The sequence below is a fragment of the Protopterus annectens genome, chromosome 5.part0, assembly GCF_019279795.1.
Source record: "Protopterus annectens isolate FY-2018-M chromosome 5.part0, PAN1.0, whole genome shotgun sequence".
NCBI classification, from domain to species: Eukaryota; Metazoa; Chordata; order Ceratodontiformes; family Protopteridae; genus Protopterus; species Protopterus annectens.
Window position 1 is genome coordinate 1,300,236,668 of NC_056735.1, and position 22,765 is coordinate 1,300,259,432.

The 22,765-nt window shown below is 41.4% G+C and overlaps 1 protein-coding gene across 1 annotated transcript in view; it reads right to left on the reverse strand.

The window, feature by feature from the left end:
* UPF3A (UPF3A regulator of nonsense mediated mRNA decay) overlaps positions 1-22,765 on the reverse strand; it is a 1,027,051-nt gene that overhangs the window by 487,565 nt on the left and 516,721 nt on the right. The window lies entirely within an intron of this gene.

Below are 22,765 nucleotides of genomic sequence, written 5' to 3' on the forward strand. Positions count from 1 at the left end.
CGTACTAATTCTCTTATTTGTCGTAATATAGTTAGGTACTTATAGGGCAAGTCCAGGTTGGTTCTTAGGTTAGATATTGTCTGATGTCTAAAGGGGAAAAGATCAGAGATAGAGGTATTCATCAGAAGGGGGTATTTCTCCAGGTTTAACATGTGTCCGTTAACTTTAAGGTTGGGGTTGAGATGTAGTGGCTGCAAGGTTAGGAACGAATAAGATAGATTTAAAGATTTGAAAAGGGCTTGAAGGGATTTTACGCTAAATAGTATGCTTTTTGTACGTTTTAGAATACCTAAGTTACCTTCATTTAGGAATGGGAGGGCAGTAGGGTTGAATTTTAGTGTTTTGATGTAGCTATTCTGTAGAGACACCCATGCTGGGGCCCATGTCGGTTTAACCTTATTATAAGCTGCTATCTTAAATATTCTACTGCCATTAATGATCTCATAATAGGTTTTGAAGTCAGGTAGGCCCAGTCCCCCCTGCTCCTTAGGGCAGATGAGTTTTGAATATCCAATCCTGACCGATTTAGGGGCCCATATAAATTTAGAGATAGATGTTGTAATATTTTTTAAAAACGTGTTATGTAAAATACTGGTAGTTGCATGAAACAGATAGAGGAGTCTAGGAAGAATATTCATCTTAATCATTGTTGTTCTGGCCAAAAAAGGGAGCTTAAGTTTAGACCATCTTATGATATCATTTTGAACATTAGACCAGTACCTGACTACATTATCCTGATAGTACTTATGATTACCTTGCGAGAATTGAATACCTAAGTAGTGCAGTTGGTCTTTGGATTTGATCCCTGTATTTACCATTATATTAGGCAACATCGAGTGGATGTTTATGGGGAGAATTGAAGATTTTTCCCTATTAAGTTTATAGTTTGCTAGGTTGGAAAATATATTAATGGAAGAAAGTATTTTAATTGGGTCCGTATTGGGGAGGGTGAAATATATGTTTAGGTCATCTGCGAATGCCGACAGAGAGATCTTTGAGTTATATATAATGGGGGGATGGTGAAAAGTAGCTTGTTTAATAAGCATGAATAATGGTTCCATGTATAAGTTAAAGAGGAGCGGGGAAAGAGAGCAGCCCTGCCTGACCCCATTAACAAATCTGATTCTGTTAGATGAGTGTTTATTGATTTGTAGGGTAGTGTACGCTGTTGAGTAAAGGGTTTTTATTTTGCTTATAAATGAGATTGGGATGTTAAAGTAGGGTAAAGCGACAAATAGGAATTTAGTGCTTAATCGATCGAAAGCCTTGGATGCATCTACTGCTAGGGCGTATACAGGGTGATTTTTTAGATTGGAATGATGAATCATAGCTTCCAAGAGTAGGGTCTGGTCATTTGTCTGTCTGCCCCGAATAAATCCAGATTGTTCGGGGGAGATAATGTATGAGATAACAGCTTTGAGCCTATTAGCTAGGACCATGGCCAGAATTTTCATGTCTAAGTTAATCATAGAAATGGGTCTATAGTTCTCAGGGTTTTTAGGGTCTGTATTATGTTTGTGAATGAGGATATTTCTAGAGGCGTTTAAATGTATATCATTGAAGCCCTTGGAAGTGATATGATTAAACAGTAATCTTAAGACTTTGGATATTTTCGTACTAAATGCTTTATAAAATTCCGCCGTAAACCCATCAGGGCCAGGGGATTTATTGGGCTTAAGGTTGTTAATGGCAGCTATGATTTCTTGTGTATTAATTTCTCTCTCTAGGAATTTATTTTGTCTCTCTGTCAGTTTGGGAAAAGTTAAGTTATTTAGAAAAGAGAGTATTTCTGCTTCATCCACTGTGTTTTCGGAGGGCCCATAGGTTCGGATGAAAATATTCTCAAATATTTTAATGATTTGATTCGGTTTCTGAAAATCCTTTCCTTGAAACTGTATTTGAGGTATAAAAGTAGAGGTTTTATTTAGGTTGATCACCCTGGCCAGGAATCTAGAGGGGCAGTGTAATACATCTGCGTATATAGCCAATGATTTAATCTCATGCAAGCTCAAGTTATCTGTTTGTAAGGAGATTAACTCTTTTTGTAACTGGATTATACGTTCTTCCAACTCCTTTGTGTGATTCACTTGGGACTCTGCTTCTGCTTTATGAGTCTGGGAAGTTAATTCTTGTTCTTTTTTTGTTCCGAAGTTTTTTATAATATGAGGCTTTGCTTATCAAAAGACCCGTAATCATTGACTTAACTGCGGCTCATTCACAATCCATGGGAGATTGGAAGGAGCCCTTTGCTTTAAGAAAATGATCCAAATATTCTGTAATTTGTGAGTTTATCTCCTCTCTCCCCAGCAGGTTGGGGTTCAGCCGCCAGTATATACCTGTTCTGTTTGTTGGGCCCTTGCTATGTTGGTGTATATTTATAGAGATCTTCGAATGGTCTGAGAGAGATCTGGGCGATTGGATACAAGAGATGTCCATACTGTAAAATACCTCGGACATAAGAAAAAAGTCTATTCTGGACCATGTTTTGGCACAGCTAGAGAAAAAAGTGTAGTTTTTCTTTTTCTGATCCGGGTCTGAAAATATGTTCGGATCAAATAAGCTAAAGTCTCCTTTCAGTTCGGTTAGAGCTTTCTGGGCTAAGTTATTAAATCTCGCTTTGGGGTTCGATCTATCCATTTTGGGGTCCTGGACTGAATTCCAATCTCCATCCAGAATATAGTAGTGGTTCGGAAATAAAGTGAGGAAGTTGTATACCTTCGTGAAGAAAATATGTTGCGATGTACACGGGGCATATATGTTGAGGAGGAGAATAGGTTTATCTAATAGCGGGTAATTTGTCGTGAGGTAACACCATCTACCTTCCTCGTCTGACCCTACCTTTCCTATAGTTGATCCGAAGCTGTTTTTGATGATCATGGCCACCCCTGCACTACTCGTAGTGCCTTCTGAAGCTATGATCTTTTTGATCCAAGGTCTCGAATTTTCTTGTTCCCACTGCTGATTCAAGAGATGCGTCTCCTGCAGGAAGGTAATATTAGAGGGAGATTTCAAGGTCAAATGCATAAGCAATTTTTTTTTCCTTGGTGATTGTAACCCCTTAATGTTCCATGATTCTATGTTCCACAACATCTACTTGAGATAAATAGGGTTAGACCTGGGGAATGTATTGGAGAGTAGGGATACCACTGTATATTACTGTAACACTGTATTATGAAGATGAGGGCAAGTATGATAAATCCTTCCCACTTAAACCCGGTGCCTATCCACCTCCCCCTAAGCCCGGAAGGGTCTGGGAAAGTAATGTACCATGAATTTGGAGTCATCAAATTTGTGATAAATATTGTTCCCAGAAAGTACGTCCTAAAACACCATGAACCAATATGCATAGCAAACCCATGCAGTGCTTAAAACCAACTATAAATCTGCCAAATTTAAGGTATGGAAATGCAGAGTTACACAGGGATAGGTAATTATTTACATCTTATAGAAGGCTGTTGTAACTTGCTAATTTATCTTGTGAGAGTCTGAGATGGGGGTCTCATTAAATGTGAGTGGGGGGAGGGTTCCCTCTTAGCAACTATGGAAGTTTAAAAGGTTAACCCACTAACCAGGTGTCCGGGTCGTAATTGTTGGCCTTACGGAGGATGACCCATTTCATGCACCTCCTTTTCCTCAGCTCCAGGTGTCATGCCTTGTGTACTTTTAGGGACTCATATCATAGTAGTGGTGGTGTAGTGCTGGGACCCTTGTGTCCATAATACTGGGGAGTGTGTAGACTGGGCTGTTACTCTACTTTCTGTCATTGACACTAGCTTACTATATTAGCAGGGTTAGTGGCGTTACATAGATGTTATCCTGAGCTTGTAAGAGAGTGAATTAGAGGCGGTGACATTTTGCCTATAAAGTTATACTAAAATCAAACTATTGTTGCATGAATCCATACCATGCCTTTACATTTCTGACTATAAACAGATATAAATACTTGCTTTCCTCTGTCTATAAATGTATACCAGGAGTAGGCAAGCATGTTAGGTGCTACTAATCATGTGTATATAAGTTCGGGTCGCTTTTTGTGCATTTTTGTAATACTCCCCCTACACATAACTGGCCACATCCACACTATCTCTTGCTCTGTGTATATATTCCTCTCTTGAACAGCATGATAAGTTGGTAAGTTGCAGTAGAAACTGTCCGACTATTGGTTGTTTACCAGGTCTGAGTGATGGGGAAAACATGTCTTATTCCGCTGTTCCTGCTATGGAATCTTCTTTTATAAACAGGCAATGCAGAATAGATGCTTAAAATCTAAAGATGCCTCTAAACTGCATCCTTTCCCCTCCCCACAAAAATAAATCTTCTGACCTTGATTTGGTTAGATTAATAATGTCTAAAGGAATCTGGTATATCCTTCATGTTTTTATTTTCTGCAATTTAATCCGGCACTTGCTGTGTTTTTTATAGAGAAGGGTGGCACCTAAATCAGATGATACTGCTCAAGCCTGATGAGGGAGGGTGCTTATTTCATAGCCAGCTATGCATTTAGAGGTATTGTAAACTGGGATAGATCCCACTAGACAGAAGTACTTGTTTGTTTCCCAAGGAAAACTCATAGGCCATGAAGACTGAGTTCCCTTTACTTCTGTTCCTGCCTGTATTTAGCGACACTGTATTGTTGTGGTAACTAACTCACGGGGAAGCGTCAGGGAGTTGGAGGGAGCGTGCATCTACCGGGTAAGCCGTATTGACCTTCGTGACATACACGCTGTCAACGCTTCTAACGTTGCTTTCAGCCTCAATCCTGTTGTCGAGCACTTCTAACGATCCAGTAGCATGGCGCCAAAGTATGTGACTACATACAATCCTTCCGTGAGACGAGAAGGGATTAAAGGGTGATGCGCCTTTAAGAACCCTTTGCATCAAGGGAACATTGAGGTTCCTATTCACTCCGGAGATCTGGAAAGCATGTCGACTAGCCTGATGTATGTAGATTAGTCCCTGGGATGTTTTGCTGGTAGTGGCTTCCCTGAAGCTGGCGCTAGAAATGATAAAATAACCTGAGGGACCCAGTTAGTGAGGCAAGTTCATGTTTTTAATGTCTTTTGAGATTTGTTAATCACAGTTCCTCCATTAGGGAGTGTACTACTAAGAGGTTTTCTTATTTTCTTAATAGAAGCACATGCAGAGGCAGTTTCTAATAAACTCTGCTTCTTGTAAGGAATTTAAGCCATTCTAATGTTTTAAGCAAGGTTTTCGGATTGCGAGCTGTGTGTTATATCTATCCAGAGGTATTTACACTACTTAAAGTTTCTGTTCTTATTGTCACTGAAGCAAAGCTGTTAAGATATTACTGGTATCAGTTATAGGTTTTATGTTGGTTTTGATTTTGTCGGGTTCTCTTTAAATGCCTTTTCGAAGACCGCCTCTGCTTCTTCATAGTTTTGAGCTGAGAATTGAGAACCCTGATGAGTAAAACTGAGAGTGTTGGGATAACGCATTTGAAATCTGATTTGTTTTTTGATTAAAAAGGCGCAGAAGGGAGCAAGCTTCTGTCTCTCTTGTTTAATTGGGGTTGGAAGATCTGGAGAGAGAAATATTTTTGAGTTCTTCCAATCTATGAATTTCTTTTTTTTTTGCTGCAACTGTTAGTTTGCTCACATGTTGGTAATTTAGGATCTTAACATAAACTGGTCTCGGATTAATATTGTCCCTAGCTGGTCTTAGGGCTCTGTGCGCACGTTCGATAATTATTTTCTCTGATAGAGGTTCTTTGTCCAGGAAAACTGAGAATATTTCAGAGATGCTCTCCAATAACTCCATTTGTGTAACCTTTTCTGGGATGCCTCTAATGATAAGGTTATTACGTCTGGATCTGGCTTCGAGATCAATTAATTTCTGTTGGATGATCTTCATGTTTGTGTCATTATTATTTTGCTCTTTTTGTATCTGATCAATTTTTATCTCATTTTCCAGCATCCTTGCTTCTGTCTTATCCATTCTGGTTAAGATTCTGTCAATGGATTCATTAAATGCTTTAAGCTGGTGTGAGAGGCCTTGAATTGCTGTTTGAATGGGTTGCAGAGCACTCTTTAGTTCTTCCATGTAGATTGGGTCAGTTTTCTCTTTTGCTGTTGCTGGTGTTGTCTTAGGAGCCTCTTGTTGTTTCATAGTTCTGGCCCTTTTCATGGTTATTTCTTTTTCTGGAGAGGCTATGGTTGAATATTTTGCTTTAGTGGTTTGAGTTTCCATGTGATCCAGATCTTTAGACATGATTGTGTATATTTTCAATTCCTTTTTTCTTCACAGGAGTGGAGGGCCTCCGAGGCCTAGAGCACATGTAGTCCGGACTAGTAGTAGAAGAGACAGACAGATCAGGCACAATCCTTCCCCAAAGATTCTTTCTCACTCTCTCCAAATGTTGGTAAGTTCAGTAGGTAAGCTTCTTGAATACTCTGTGCAATTATTATGTTTTGAAAAAGCCTTCGACCTTAAAATTAGCTGTTAGATTATAGGTGGGTGGCAGAGCTCTGTGAAAACACTGCTTATAGGATGGCAGCCATTTTGGATCTTCCCTGAGTATGTTAATTATATGTTCATGTGTTCCAATGCACCATTTGTAGCCTTGCCAATGATCCCACCCATTTACTATGACATGGATTAATACGAAACCCTGATCTAGTTTCAGACCCTTTCCATAAGGGCTAGAGGGGTCACACCAAGAGTATACTTACAATTACCCTTCCAATCATCCAGGGAGCTACTTAACCACCACAGGAAATCTTTTCAATAAAAGAGGGTTTCTCTGTGAAAGAAATCTATCCAGACAAGATATGCTATTTAAGTCTTGGTGAATGTTTAGGTCTCTTGAGACAGTTATTAAGGTGGCATTAGTTTTGTGGGTGTGTAGGAGGTTACAAAGGACCAGCTCTTTCAAGGCTCTGCAGACAATGCAGAAAGCTCATCTCAACAGTTAGTAGGAAATTGAGAATAGTGAGAGTCTTTTTCATAAGGAAACATTGCAGTTTCTCAAGACAGGTCATAATTTGAATCACTCAGGTATATGAATGTTCAAAACACAACCAGGAAGGTGATTTAAAAAGAAAATGTGCATTTCTGCATGAAACTTCTGATGATTGCTTATTTTTGCATTTCTGCTGCTGTCTTACTTAAAACAAGAATTTTAACTGGATGCAGCCTGGCTCTGTGTTGTAGGGGATGGATTCCCAACACATCCCAGGTAACTGAAGTTTGACTAGCAGCCATAGCACTGAAGAAGTCAGGTGGTGAGGGGCAGGAGTGAAGAGTTATGGCCCCCTCACCAATCCTGGTGAGGGAGGGGTTGTGTGCATATAGGGACAAACAGGACAGTGCTAACTTCCTGCCGAAGACTGAAAAACTCACTGCTTGTGCCTCAGAGGGTAGTGTAGGGATGACTAGAGGACACACCCTGTACAGAAGTGAGGGGACATCCTCCACTGTCATTCCATTGCATGTTACTCCCCTATTCCTTGCTGGGTGTGTGCATTATGGAGGGGTGGGGATTGCAGAGAAAACCTCAAAGCACTCCTGATGGCTATACAAATAATGGGCTTTCCCAGCCACCCCTTGCCCTGGTGATAGGGCAATGAATGGGCTGATTGGATGTGGAGGAGGCTGATCAAGAGACAGAAGGTGCAAAGTGTAAGAAAAAATACAGTTTGTTTGTGTCTCTCGGCTTTTCCTGGTTAGGGGTCGCCACAGCGGAACTTCGGTCCGCTAATGATTGCAGTAGAGTTTTTACGTGCTGGCTTGCCGGGCCTATGCTCTGTAATTCTGTAGTCTGTTATGTCAGTGAGTTTCTGTGATGTTATGCATCTTACATTATTTTCTTTCTTCTTAGTTTCAGAACTGGATGTCTCTCTAATTGTGTGTTCTGTTATAATACATGAATTTATGTAATGTTACATACATTACATTATTATTATGGGATGAATGCTACACATTATATTAACTCTATATATGTGTTTAATGTAAGAGGCATGGCTGAAATGCCAGCTGTGTTGCCAGTTGGGAATTGATAAATAAATGCTAAAAGGCAGGGGTGGTGGAAATGACACATAGACTGAAAACAGCCCAGGGCCCAAGGTACACAATCTGCCACTGACAGTGCATACAAACATACACTAAGAATATTGTGAATATCATAAAGCATACGAAAAACATTACAAAAGTTTGTAAGAATTTTTAAAAAATCCAATATCACATTGAAAGTTTGGCAAAGATACTATTTTGAGAATTTCAAAAACAGCTGCATTCCTACCAAACTGTGAAGGATAGACCTTCCTGAAGGCTTTCTGCTAAACTAATATAAACATAAGAAGATGCAATCTTATAAAATTGAGGGATTGTTTGTAGGTAGTTTTATTGTTATGAAGATCATTTCTCAAAGATCTGTTGCTATGGTAAGTATACTTACTAAGATCTATAGTATCTTCTTCAGGAATAGTCACTGTAGTAGCAGCATTAAACTATACCATTTGAAAAGAATCCCAAATCTTTGTTTTCTTCGGGAGAGGAGTACATAAAACAAGTTTAGAATACTAGTAAACTTCAGAGTTAAAGGGGCTGCTAAAAATTAAATGTCATAGCAGCATGCAAAAATACTGTATCATAAATATCCATAGTAATATTAGTCTTGTTGGAATAAAATATTGAAATATAGACAAGACACACTGATGTATATCGTATTTACAAAGTATTAAAAATTGGAATATGAATAATATTACAGCATCGGAAAAAAATAGAGTTTATTCATAGCTAAGCCAACATATCTTCCAAGGTACTAACAAATGTCTATTTTGATACCTATGTCATTCATATAACAAACCCTGGTAATCAGAAAGGATTACCACAAGCGGTAAACCTTATCATGAGTGGAAAACATGTCAGGGTCACTGTTTCCAATTCAGAGTCCAGCCTACTTCAGTGGTTTTACCAAAATGAAAGCAGCATTGTGTGGAGTGGTCCAGCTGGCCATAGTAGTTTGTTATGAGGCAATCTGGGTATGTGGATAATGCTAATTTGCCACATGTCATTCCTTTAAAATGCCAGAGGATACAGATTTATGCTGCTAAGCAATTCAGAGAATTGCTTGGCTGTGTAAATTACCATGGTCGGCGAAGAAATTTAAGTTGGTCAAAAGATGGCTGTCACTCATTGACGTCAATAGATAAAGATGCATAGCAGAATAATTTTAGCAAAGTTCAGTGGAGACATAGGGGTTGGGGGGTTAGATGTGTGTTATGCGTGTGGTGGTGTGTGTACATATTTGCAAGGGTATGAATGGAGTTAGACAATTGTGTATATGACAAAGGCTGTGTATTTCTATGTGTGTGTGTGAGTGTGTGTGTGTGTGTGTGTGTGTGTGTGTGTGTGTGTGTGTGTGTGTGTGTGTACATATGTGCATGTGTACATGAGTCTGTATCTGCCACGTTGGTCATAGCAGGGGATTTAGGTAGGGGAAAGTACAGCTGCGTAAGTCTTTCTTACCTCTAACTGTAGATGTTTGAACTTCACACTGCCTCAGTAGAATATGGGTTCTGTGCCTGCACAATCCCATACTGGCAGCTTTTCAAAGCTCAGAATTCCCACTTCTGACTCTCTGTGATAGGGTATTAGCTAAGTTCCTTCCATTAGAGGAAGCCTATATCCTGTCACAGAAAGTCAATTAGTTAGGCTTTTAGTGCTAAGTAGGAAGAAACAAGAAGGACCAGAAGCAAAAATTGCCTGAAACCAATCAATTCTCAGCCAAAACAACAACACAAGCAATCAATACAACAAGGTTGGATAGCATCTAACTATATACAAAATAAGGGGAATGCTGCCACTGAGGCAGTGTGAAACAAAAAAAAAAAATCTACTGCTGCGTGTACATAGGACTTAAGCAACTGTACAATGGGTAAATTCCCAAAGGTTATCCTACCTGGGTGGAGGAAGGATAAGTATCCAATAACCCCTGGAGATCATTCCTCCTTACAAAGCCTGCTCAGGAACTTAAGAATCCAGTTTGTAGCGATTTGTAAAGGTATGAACAGAGGACTAGATTGATGCCTTTAGAATGCTTTCAGAGTCCACTCTTTTTTCAATATGCCACTGAAAAGGATAAGGCTCCAATGGAATGTCCCTTAAATTTGCCTGGAATAGAACTACCATGGTGGGGAGTAACAAAAAGAACAGCAGAGGGCAATTAATGAGCAATCATTTGCTTAGAGACCGGTTGACCCTTCTTAGCCACAGAATAGGAAATAAACAACTTTCCCAAAGGGCTTAATTCTGTCAGGGTAGAACCTGAGCTGTCTGTGCACATCCAAGGTTTGCAGAACATTCTCTTCCATGGTTTTAGGTTCTGAAAAGAAAAGTGAAAGACTGATGGCTTGGTACAGGGTAAATTCAGAAACAACTTTTGGGATAAAAGAAGGTTTAGTGCATAAAACAACAATGTCCTTGTGGAAAATCAGATAAGACTGGCCCTCCATGAGAGCTTACAGCTAAGACACAGGTTCAAAAGGAAATAAAGTACATTTTTCAAGAACAAAGCTGAAATCCCAAGGAGAAGGAATTTGCTTTTCAAGTGCAACATACATTTTACAAATAATTTGACCACAAAAAAGACGAAACAGGGGGATCCATGGGCAGACAAGCTGAGATGGTCGCAAGATGCATCTTGGAAGATGTATGTAATAAGCCATCACTGAATAGCTCACACAAATATTTCAAAACCAGAGTGGAAGACACCATACAGGGCCCTCTGATATTGGTTAGGCACCACCTTAAAAAACTCTTCCATTTGTAACATAAAATGTTCTAGCTGCAGATTTTCTTGACTCCTTCAATACCTGATGCACATCCCGATGAAACAAGTGCCTAAAAGGTATAAAGATAGAATCATCCAGGCTGTCAGTAACAGTTGTTCTAAGTTGTGGTGCACCAATCACCCCAACACTGTGTGAACAGATCCAGAGTGTGAGGGAGCTTGTGGTAATTGCCATTAGCCAATTCCATTAAAAAGGAGAACCAACTTTTCTTGGCCCAAAAAGGGGTCATCACAATGATCTTTGGTAATTTTTACTCAATCTTCAGAAGTACCTTGGGTATTGGTGGAAAGGGTGAAAATGCGTAATGAAACATTCCTATCCAAGAGAACGAGAATGTCTCTGTCCTCTAAGCATGGTTGCAAGGATGTCTCAAACAGAATTTTTCCAACTGTGTTTTGAAAGGTGGCAAATAGAGCTATCTGAAGTTTTCCCCATGTCTGGACTAAATCCTGGTTGACCTCTGTCCTGAAATTCCAGTCATGAGGGTCCGTTCAGGATCTGCTTAGTCTGTCTGCCACTATATTTTGCTCTGATGGCATGTATGAGACTTGACTGCATCAGAGAATGTTGTAGAGCCAACTCCCAGGCCATCGCTGTCAATCATCAAAGAAGATATGACCTTGTATCCCCTTGTTTGTACAGGTACCACATGACTGTGGTATTGTCTAAATCCTGGTAGACCTCTGTCCTGAGATTCCTCTCATGAGGGCCCATTTAGGATCTGCTTAGTCTGTCTGCCACTATATTTTGCTCTGATGGGATGTATGAGATTTGACAGCATCAGAGAATGCTGTAGAGCCAACTCCCAGGCCATCGCTGTCAATCAGCAAAGAAGATATGACCTTGTATCCCCTTGTTTGTATAGGTACCACATGATTGTGGTGTTGTCTGTGACCAATAAAAGGGGACATGGACGCTGTTTGCATTTTTTTGACATTTATGTGCTTTATAGCATTTGAAGGACCCCATTTGCCTTGCACTAGAACTCCCTTGACCCTGTTCCCCATGCTAAATCTGACAAGTCTGTCTGGACTGACTGAACTTTGGTCTGTGGGAGAAGGAAAGGTGTGAATTGAGAGACATCTGATCCTTCCATCACTCATTTCACAAAATCCAACACTGGTACCTGGAACTCCAAGGGAAGCAGGTGCTGGGTCCAACAATTTATTTCAAGTGCTACTGAATCTTTCTCATGTGGAATCTGGCTAGTGGTGCCATGAGGATCATAGATTTCATGAGGCCTACAGTTTTGAGAAACTCTCTTGTAAAGGCAGTTTCTTGCAGAGAGAATTCCCTGAAAATGTGCTGAGCACTAAGGACATTTTCTTCTGGTAGCAAAGCCTATTTTTTTTCTGTGTCTGTCATACACTCCAGGAAGACAATTCTTTGTTTGGGTCTCACACAGGACATGTGTGGGTTCAACTTTAAGTTAGGAGCAATTAGAATGTGCTAATCATTCTTCTGCTGTAAAGTCATCATGAAACAGTCGTCTGGATAAAGGGGTAGGACTGTCTGTAGGGTGAGCATTTTGAATTTGGATACTTTCAGTAATACTGGCCTCCACGATAACTCTTTTTTGGGTACCAAAAAGATTCTGGTGAAAAATCCTTTTCCTGTGTGTGGTGCAGGAACTGGTTCTATAACCCTTGATTGCAACTTACGAAAGAGTACAGGAGAGAACAAATGTGTCTAGAATGGCATATGCAGGAACATTTCCCTGAAGGGAAGAGGATTTTCTGTCCATTGCCAAGAATATCCTCACTGAATTATTCTCAGTACCCACTTGTCTGAGACTATTTGTGGCCAGGCTGCTGGTATGAACTACAACCTGGGGAAAGGTGAAAGGGGAGGAGGGACAGGAGGAAGGAACAGGATGCCCAGAGTCTTGGCATAATTATTGTTTAGCAGGGAAATTATCTTTTTTGGGAAAGGAACCACTTTTATTTGGTTTGGAAGCACTATCCTCCTGCCATTTCCTGTTGGTACCCTGACTCATGTTAGGCTGGGATTTTTGTATTTTCTATCCTTTCAAGTTGGATGCCTTGTTAAGGGAAAACCTGGGAATAAAAAACATTCTAGATACTCCATGCGTTTATTTGCCTCTATCACCCCTCTGTTTGAGAACTGGATAGCAGCAGGACTAAACACAAATTCAGAACTTACAGGGGCATTCAAAATCACATTTTTTTTAATCCTCAGAAAAATTCTGGTTATGTAACCAACCATATCTTCTCAATACAATAGAAGTAGTTGCATTTCTAAAAAGAATGTCTGAAACTTCAAAGTCATTTCTCAACAAATGTTTCAAAACCTGAGTCAAATTAGAAGCTATCTCATTCATATAACACTTCTATTCAGCAGACAAAAATATAGCAAAGTCCTCCACACTGTAAGCACATTGCAAAATAAATGTTCACCCTTATTTTTCCCATTGAATGTTTCTGAAATTATTCTGCAATGTGTCTTTACCCATCAACTTCACTGAGAGACAGACATCTTTTCACTGACTTAAAATTCTAAAGACTAAATTAATAGACTGAGCCAATTTTTTTCCCTGAGATTCTAACCACTTGCCAATCTTATCTGGCAGTGTAGGATTAGAAGTAGTGAAGGCTATCTTGCTGTTGTTGGCAGCTAGAGAAGCATCAGCTGGGTCAGCTGACAAAGGAGCAAAGACATCTTCAAAATCCAAGTACACCTTATATTTCTCATAGCCTTTTTAGGAACTGGTTCCCTAGCCAAAGAGGTTTTACATGCATTTTTAAAGGCATCTTCTAAATGCAGGAGGAACAGCCAAAACATTTAGAATCTCATCCTCAATAAGATTCTAAACTGCCAGTCTCTGGCACAGTTCCAGATGGCTTCCAGTCAAATGCATCTCTAAACCTAGCTAGCACCTGTGGAGAGGTGAACATGTATTAGGGTTTTTGAACCTGCTCACCTTCTTAAGAATCAGGCTAGATGGATTCAGAGTGTTTACTACTATCTGTATGGGCGTCCCAGTGTGCAATGCTAGACTGATCTCTAGAGAAGTCATTCTGAATATTAGCACAGTCCCTGAGATTTGCTGACTATAAAACACTCTTTGCTAAGGAAACCACATCGCCCCTACACATGGTAATAAGCTGATTGTCTTCATTGTGGTGAGGTTTGTTTCTTCTTACTATGAACTACAATGGAGGACAAAATATCTGGGAACAGAGTATTATGTCTGGCAAGGGGTCTATTACCCCAGACTGCTTCTTCAACAAAAGGTTTAGTTCTCATGTAGATGAATCAGATACTGAAACAGCCCTGGAGGATGTGGCCAACCCCCTGTACCACAGACAGCTGCGGGCTTAAACCAGAGGGTGATAAGGAAAAAGGTAAGGGGTCTACAGGCCAGCTTAAGGCAACAACAGGTTTACAAACCATAAGCCGAGGCATGCTTTCATTGAGTTTTTTTTTTCATTTTAGGTACAACTGGATTTGCTTGGGTGGGGGGGGGGGGGGCAAGCATATTAGGATCCATGAACCCAGGAGGAAAAATCACTAGGCAGACTGACTGCATCAAGGGCTGACTAAGGGCAGCAATGATAGAAAATATAAATTATATTCCCACAGAGCAAATAGGGATAAACTGCATAAAATATAGCAGAAACAGTTTACATTTTGCTAAGCAATCTGCACAGTGTAGTAAACACCAGCACACACAGTCACAATGCCAAGTAAAAATCAGTTGTCCAAATACTGACAAAAAATCATATGCCCTTAAATCAAATATAAACCTCTTAAAATAGTACAGATAAGCATCTACTTAGAGATTCCCTTGTCAGAAATATCTCTAAAGAAAATGGAAATCAAAGTAAATCTTGGTAAAATAGTGATTTAATGGTAAAAACAGCTATAGCAGATTTAACTCAGAAGTAAATGTTGTAAAACTGGAGAAGAAAGTGAAAATGCAATATTTTCCTATCAGAGTTTCAAAATGATATAGTTATGATACAGTTAAACAATGGAAATAACAGGCTTCCTGGCCTACATCTAGTGTTCAGTTGATACCACATAACTTCAGTTTTCTAGTACAAGTCACAAAACTGTTTAGAAAAGCCCCATAACTGCATAAAATCGATATTACACACACAAACAACAGAACAGTAGGTTAGAATTCCCAAAGGAATTAAAAGCAGTAATAAACAGCATGAATATTAAAATAAAAATGTCAACATATATAGCTGTCTATCCATATTTTTAAATAAAACAAAAAAATCAAAATCATATAATAATAAAGAGGAAGGGAAGTCCCCAAAGTAATCTTATGTGAGACTGGAAACTGTATTCCACCAATGCAGGCTGCTGAGGTCCGTAGATTCAATTGTGTGCGTCCTACAGCTTGCACTAAAACACTGAATAATTGACTTTCTGTGAAAGGAGTTAGGCTTCTCCTGATGGGAGCAGCTTAGCAAATTCCCCATCATAGAGTCAGAGGAGTGGATTATGAGCTCTGGAAAGTTGCCAGCATGGGTTTGTGCAGACACAGAATCCAGTATGGCACTGAGGCAGTGTGAATGATGAACAACGAGACTGTGTGTGTGTGTGTGTGTGTGTGTGTGTGTGTGTGTGTGTGTGTGTGTGTGTGTGTGTGTGTGTGTGTGTGTGTGTGTGTGTACTTACTTATGTATGTGTTGGAGTCAGTCTGTTGCTGATCGGATGAATGTGTGAGCGAGTCCAGTCGAGTTTTGTGTGTGTGTGTGTGTGTGTGTGTGTGTGTGTGTGTGTGTGTGTGTGTATGTGTTTGGGAGGGGGTATGCCTGACATACATCTCAATGCCTTTGCTCAAGAATTCTGGACCAAGCCAAAAATAATGGTGAGATAAATAGCCAGAATCAGGAACAAATTTTTAAAATATTACTGTAATTCTCTTAAAAAGTTAATAGAACAGTTTTCCTAGCAACACACATTTTTTAAACAATACGAAGTATGAAAATCTAATGCTTGGCATTTCTGACTGACTATAATCCTAGGTGATATACCATTAACATCTAAACTTTTAAGAGAGTCAGACTATATATATCTATATCTATATGTGTGTATGTATGTATATATATATATATATATATATATATATATATATATATATATATATATATAATTTGTGTGTGAAAACATGTCATTCAGAGACATGTAGGCTAGCTGCTAATGAGGTCTTTGCCAATGTGGCTAATGCTGTGTCTAAATCAGAGTTTTTCATGATTGCATAAACTGACCTACTTGTCCTACACACATTGCGCAACTGCAGCCCTCATTTTCTTTATCCTAGGGAAAGTGTATTATAACATAAAAAAAACCTGAATCCAGCTTTTGGACTGCATAATTAATGAAATGCCATTTACAAATTAAGTTCAGGGCATCACAAATATAAATTCTTGAATCAGTATTTAAGAACTTTAGTCAGTATCTCGACTAATAAAGTAAAATGACAAAGCAGTAAATAAAAGCATAAATAAATAAATGGGTACTCTGTGGGTACCATTTTCATGATTTGCATATGATCAGGTTGGGAGGGTGTCTGCATATGTGCTCCATACATGGAGTACAGCCCTAACACAGTAGAGCAGGATGAGGTACATTGTCTTGCACTATTGTGTTCACATCTTGCTGAATAACTCCAGGCTTCTTTACATTGACAAAATTCATACCAGCCCAGGTCTACTCCATGTCAATGATTATGAATAGGACCCTAAGTAATTATGAGCTCTCTGTGCTAAAGTTCTAGAGTATAAATCTTTTTAATATATTGGCCCATAAACCCTTCCCTAGGTAAGGTGAAAAGATGTACAGGGTATAGGTACTTTTAACAAAGGATTTTGTGTCATATTAAAGTAGATAATGCATGTTTCCATATTGAATGTGTTAAGTCAACTGAGCTGTAAGATGCAACCTGAGAATCAGAATGCCTAGAGTTTTTGTACTGTAAATCTTGGAAAATGTTTAACAGATGTTTACTCTTTTGAAGTATTCTCGGGTCTTTAGCATCTGAACCATCCTCATTTTAGGGGATTAAATTTCAGAGGTATACCAGTCATAATACAATGCTCACCTACTATATTAAATGCCACATTAAAATTAGCAGCCTGTGATGATAGCTTGAAGATATTTGTTTATGTTTATGTTTATGATGTTTATATTTGTTAACCAAGTTATTATTGATCTAGCTGGACTTTTTATCAGACTCAGCCTGGTATCACTGTCTGATTAAGTGACTCACTCAAAGTCACTTAGCAGACAAATGGAGACTGACAGAATCAAAACTCTGGACTACAGTAAGCAGCTCATTAACAGATCTTGACTGCTGCCCTTCAAACATAACTAAAGGAATGACCAATCTCTTTATCTTAATATGTACCAAAATAAATAACTGTTTAAAATGAATTTAGTTACTAATGTCAGCTTAGGTGCTAGCCCCCCAGGACCACAAAGACTGTCTTCTTTTCACTGCTAATTGGAGTTGGGTAAATCAGACATTCCAGCACCTTTAGAAGAGATGGAAGGTGATATTCTGGAATGTATGTGTGATGTACATTCTTTTTATGTACTCTGCTCTCTTTTAATAAGCATTTTGACTTTTTCTGACTTCACAGGTTCAGTTTGATGATCCTAACCCTGCAATTCAAAGAGATTTTCTCTGCCTATACTAACTGATAATGGGACTTAAACAGTTGTAATTAACCTTATAATGGTTAATTACTATTTCTCTGAATTGAACTGCATTGCCAGACCTGACAGTGGTAGTGTTCTCCCTAGCAGCCCATGAATCACAGTAGCAAAGGTACACATACACACACACACACACACACAGACACAGACACACACACACACACACACACACACACACACACACACACACAAGCACTCAACACCTATGCACATACACATACACACACAATGAGCCACATTCATGTGCCTATAGACAAGCACTCGTGTCCACACAAACACAGACACTCCCAAGGCTCTGATATATTCACCTGTAGTTGTGGTATGAGTCACTTCTACTCCTACAGCAGAGAAGAGATAAATGTTATCGAATTAGAAGTTATGTACCTACCATAACGTTCCATGTTAGTTGTCTTCTCTCGCCTTCTTTCTTGCTGGATGGGTTCGGAGCCGATCCTCGGCTCCGACTCGGCACTTGCTAAGCTCGAGAGTCACTTTTACCAGCTCGAGGCAGCCCCATATCCCATGACTGAAGGCGGTAAATACCCAGATCTCGTTTGGTACCTAGAGGGAAAACTACCTAGCATAAAAACTTTCCACTAAGGAAAGAAGAGCAATAAGCCTAAAAAGGCTGTAAGGGGAAACCAGATAACTAAAACTAGAACTAACTGGTGCCCAAAGAAACAAAATCTTCCAGAGCCAAGGGAGATCAAGGTCTGTCCAGGCAAGGGGGCAGGAGGGAGGGTCGCAAGAAAGAAGGCGAGAGAAGACAACTAACATGGAACGTTATGGTAGGTACATAACTTCTAAATGTTAAGTTGTCAATCTCGCCTTCATTCTTGCTGGATGGGACTGCGTCCCTAGCACCTCTATCCTGGGTGGCTCAATGGAACAGACTCTTGAGAACCGTGGAACCAAAACTGGCTCTATCCCTGGAGGCCAAATCCAATTTGTAATGAGAAACAAAGGTATGAGGAGTGGCCCAAGTGGCTGCTGCACAAATAGTATCTAAGGGTAGCCTAGCCTGAAAGGCTGTAGAAGTGGCTAGGCTTCTAGTGGAATGTGCCTTTGGTTTTGAGCACAGCTGTTTGCCCCTAAGTTGATAAATGTCAGAAATGGTGGAAGATAGCCATCTAGACAAGGTCACTTTGGAAACAGGGAGGCCTTTCTTATTTTCAGCATAAGAAAGAAAGAGCTGATCAGACTTCCTGAATTGTTTTGTTCTGTCCAAATAATATCTGAGTTGGCGGTGAACATCAAGATAATGTAATTTTTGTTCCGATCTGTTGGAGTAATTAGGAAAAAATACAGGGAGATCAATGGATTGGTTTAAATTTGTTTTTGAAGCAACCTTGGGCAAAAAGGATGGATTAGTTCTCAAGGATACTCTGTCCTTGTGGAAGACCAAATATGGGGGACGAACAGAGAGGGCATGAAGTTCTGACACTCTCCTAGCCGAGGTAATAGCGACAAGGAAGACTGTCTTCCACGAAAGAAACTTTAGTGAGCATGAAGCAGCTGGCTCAAAAGGAGGAAGAATTAAGGATGTCAGCACTAGATTTAGGTCCCATTGAGGAGGAGGACTCCTGACAGGAGGTTTGAGGAGAAAAACTCCTTTCAGAAAAGCTCTACAAAGCTTGTGGGACATAATGTTGTGATCTGCAAACCCGACATGAAAGTTCGAGATTGCAGCCAACTGAACTTTGACCGTGGAAGATGAAGAACCCAAGTGAAAGATTTCCGCTAGAAAATCCAAAACTGCATGAACAGGGGCAGTAAAGGGATCTATGTTCCTTGATTTCGCCCAGAGGGAGAAACGTTTCCACTTGCTAGAGTAAATCCTTCTAGTAGAGGATTTAAGGGAAGCCACTATGATATCCCTAACAGGGTTAGAGATCATAGGAAGCCTGGCTAAGGAAGGAAGTGGAGCAACCAAGCTGTGAGGTTGAGAGAAGGAATGGACCGATGCAGCTGACCCGATTGGTGGATCAGAAGATCTGGCACTGGGTCCAGATGCCACGGCTGCACCAAAAGATGACGTGAAGGAACGGAAACCAAATTTGTCGAGGCCAATACGGGGCAATGAGAATCATTTTGGCTCTCAAAATGGTAGCTTTCCGGAGTACCTGTGGTATCAATGGAAAGGGAGGAAAGGCATAAAGAAGTCCCTGGGGCCAATCTTGGGTAAGAGCGTCTCTGGGGGGATGGCCCGGAAGTGGCAAGAGAGAGAAGAAGGCTGGGCATTTGCTGTTTTGGGGAGTAGCAAAAAGATTGCAACATGGGCGGCCCCACTTCTGAAAAATCTCCTCCACTATAGATTGCTTGAGAGACCACTCGTGAGGCATGAGTATAGCTCTGTTCAATCTGTCCGCTAAAATGTTGGTTTTCCCAGGGATATGCGTTGCTACCAGAAACCGATGAGAGGAGATCGCCCATTGCCAAAGTCTGAGAGCCTCTCGACACAAGGGGTAGGACTTGGTTCCGCCCTGCTTGTTGATGTACCACACTACGGACATGTTGTCCGTGTGAACTGCAATTGTTCCCAAGGGAAGAAAGTCGTTGAGGGCTTGCAACGTTAAAAGCACTGCTCTCATCTCTAGGACATTTATGTGCAGGTGGTATTCGAACGGTTGCCATGTCCCATGAACCATCCTGCCCTGATAATGACCCCCCCCACCCGATCAGGTAGGCGTCCATAGTGACTGTGGCTACTGGGGCCGGGGAAACAAAGTGTCTGCCCTGATGGACCTGGGGAGAAGAAATCCACCAGGATAGGTGGTTTTTGCAAGTTTGTGTCACCAGAATCTGGTGACGCATGGGAAGCTGTTGGAAGGACCATTGGGTGAACAACATCCATTGAAGGAGACGCATGTAAAAACAGGCCAAAGGAAGAAGAGTAATGTCAGCTGCCATGAGGCCCAATACTTTTAGGACCAGTCTGGCTTGCACCTTTTTGCTGGCAAGGATGATCCGCACATGGTTTTGGATATCTAGGATTCTCTGGCTTGTGAGGTTTGCTGACATCCGAACAGTGTCTAAATTTGTGCCTATAAAAGTAATAGACTGGCAGGGCAATAAGGAGGATTTTTCGTAGTTGATCGAAATTCCTAATTGAGTGCAGAGATTTAGGGTGTAATCTCTGGCTTGGAGAAGTTGATGCCTGGTGGTGGCTGAGAGGAGCCAGTCGTCGAGATACGGAAACACCTGGAATCCTTGACGTCTCAGGTGAGCCGTGACCACTGCCATGCATTTGGTGAACACTCTGGGGGCTGTAGTGAGACCAAATGGCAGGGCTCTGAATTGAAAATGACTGGACCCCAGCCGAAAGCGGAGAAACCTTCTGGAGTGTCTGTGGATTTTTATGTGATAGTACGCATCCTGAAGGTCTATTGAGCACATCCAGTTGCCTTTGCCCAAGAAGGGCAAAATCGATTGAAGTGTGACCATCCAAAATCTTGTCTTTTTCACAGACTTGTTGAGTCTGCTGAGGTCCAATATTGGTCTCCAATCTCCCATCTTTTTGGGAACCAAAAAGAACCTTGAGTAGATTCTGGGCTCTGAATGGTCTGTTGGAACTGGCTGAATGGCCCTTTTTTGTAGAAGCTTTGATACTTCTAATTTTGAGATTTCCCTTAGACTGGGTGGAACATCTGGAAGGGAATTTTTGTGAGTGAAGGGACTTTCCTCGAAAGGAATCTTGTAACCCTCAGATATGATCGACTGTACCCATTTGTCTTGTGAAAGGGAAAGCCAGGCTTCTGGGTACAGCGATAATCTTCCCCTGACTGCCTCCAAGGATGGACAGTCGGGCAACACCTCAGGGATGCTGGAAGGGCTTGTCAGAGAGAGGCTCTCTGCTGCCCTGGTTCTGCGGACCCCCTCTGCCCCTAGGGCGTCTATTATTATTACCCCCTCTGCCTCTAGGGGTAAACTGACCACGTGTGTCCGGTGTGACTCCCTGAGATTTACGGAACCACATCTTTCCCCCTTTCTGTCCTTTAGGGTAAGGCCTAGAAGGGGTGGAAAAACGGACTCCTACGGCAGAAAGAGTCTTGCCGTCTTGCTCACACCTGGTCAATGTATCCTTCACCTGAGGACCAAACAATGTTGATCCATCGAAGGGAGAGTTTGTGAAGGACGCCTTAAAGGGATCTGCAAAATTACAGAGCCGCATCCAGGACTGACGTCTAAGAGCCACTCCTGTCCCTGCAGCTCTACTCGCTCCATCTGCTGCATACGTAATCAGCCGTATGGAGGAGTTGGTTATGGAGTTAAGGATTCCTAGCTGAGAAGCAATCTTGTCCTGAGCCCCTGCAGCTGTAGGATCCTGTACTACTTCACCTAATTCTTTAAGGATGTCCCTTTGAAGTCTGGTGAAGTGACATAAATAATTCAGTGAACGCATGGCAAAGGCCGCTGAGGAAAACATCCGCTTACCATACCTGTCCATGGTCCTAGAATCCTTGTTAGGAGGATGGACTGGTACGGAAGGATCTGCAAGTTCCTTCTTGGTGGCGGCCGCCACCACCATGGCATCAACAGGGACACCTTTTGTAAGAAATTGTTTCTCGGAAGGGGCTGTAATAAATTTAGAAGGCCTCCTGGGAACTGGTTCCATGGAATCAGGAGATGCCCACGCCTTCCGAGCTATCACCTCCATGAGGGGGTCGAAAGGCGGAGACACCCAGGAGGTGGAGGGTCGAGATCCAAACGCCTCTAGGTATACCGACTCATCCTCGGAGGGATTAATGGAGGGCCAGTTTCCCCTCTGTTTTAGGAGTTCTAGGATGTCTGAAAAAGAGACATCCTCAGAGGGGGATCTTGGGGACCCCTCCGACTCATCTAAGTCGGTATCTGAAGTTGTAGACTCAGGGGAGTCTAGGTGCTTCCTCTTACAGGTCCTGTTACGTGGAGGATCTCCTGACGGATCAGGAGAATCCTCAGAAGAGGGGGTTCTTCCCAGTGGGGAAACCTGAGGCGGTGGATCTCTAGGTCCTGGAGCAAGAGAGTGGGAAGAGACATCTACAGGCACCGTAGAGGGAGGAGCTAAGGGGATAGACTGCTGACTGAGCCCAGGGGCCAGCACACTCCTCATCACCTCGAAGGCTCCCCTCCCAGGGAGAACCAAGAGACCCCGCTCTGAAGAAACAGGGGCTCCCGGGCCCACCGAAAGAGAAGGCTCCGAGGCAGATGTCGGAGCCGAGCTCACCAAGGCCGAAGCCCCCAGGGGAAGAGCAGGGTCGGACAATGGTCCGATGCCA